Source organism: Arachis ipaensis, chromosome B08 (genome assembly GCF_000816755.2).
Source record: "Arachis ipaensis cultivar K30076 chromosome B08, Araip1.1, whole genome shotgun sequence".
Classification (NCBI taxonomy): Eukaryota; Viridiplantae; Streptophyta; class Magnoliopsida; order Fabales; family Fabaceae; genus Arachis; species Arachis ipaensis.
The window spans coordinates 118,016,194-118,017,416 of record NC_029792.2 but is presented as its reverse complement, the minus strand read 5'-3'; positions in this window follow the sequence as shown (position 1 = coordinate 118,017,416).

Genomic DNA, 1,223 nt, shown 5'->3' with positions numbered 1-1,223 from the left:
CACATAATAATAGCCATCATCCATCACTAATAACACAAAATATTAATTGTGTATGATGACCGGGCCACCGGGCCGATTTCGGATGACCCGAGCTATGGCCCGGACCCGACCCGAAATAATGACCGGGTCTACTTTTGAGACCCATACCCGGCCCTAAACTCGATGAAATCACATCAAATTAGCCCCTAAAGTGCTCGGGACCGGGCCGGATCTTCGGGCCGGGCCGGACCATACACACCCCTATTTTCCACATTGTTTTGTGATATATAAAACTAATTATAAAATTGATTATCCAATTATTGTTCTTTATGTTTTTGTTAGTAGCTTGCCAACTTGTTTGACACAAACACTGCGGCAGGTATACCTTCCATTCTTTTATATTATTTATGAAACTAACAATGGAAATGACGAAGAAATCGAAGAAGGGAATCAAGAACACACAGAATGCAGAGTTTTCTGAATTCTTCTTTGTCATAGCGGCAGAGGCAACAGAGAACTATATATATAGTTCTGAAAACACAAATAACACAGATAACAATAATGTCCTTGTAACAGAAGTAACTAATAAACAGCCATAACTGATTCTAGCTCAAACCGGCAACTAATCAATTCATCCATTTTCTGTACTAACTAATTGTTGTTGCTGATTTTCTACATAATCTGAATCGTGATTTTGATTGCTTGACTACAAAATTACTTTATGTTTGGCATGTTACAAAGGAAAAGTATAGGATATCCAATAACATTGGTAAACAATGTAAATAATGAATATATCGAATATTCATTTCACTAGATGTGTGGATCGTTATTCTAATATTAAGATTTAAGTGGATAGTTTGAATGTGTAGTGTATTTTTATTTTATTAATAGTTATTTATATTGTTCAAAAAAATCATTAGTTACCTAACATAACATGTTATAAAATGTACGGACATGATATCATGGGTCATGAATACTGGGACCATAAACTAATGGTTAATGGTCACCGCCTTTTACTTTAATCCAACATGAATATAATTTTATGATGACAGTTTTTTAATAAAAAATTAGGATTTTTTTCTATTATAGTCATCAGTTTTTCACTTTTTCTATTGAACATTTTAGGTGACGGTTATAAACCGTAACCATAGTCTAAATACCTCTTATTTTTCGTTATTACATTAAAAAAGAAAGTAAAATATTTTTTTTAATAAAATATTACATAAAATAATAAAGTTATAGCA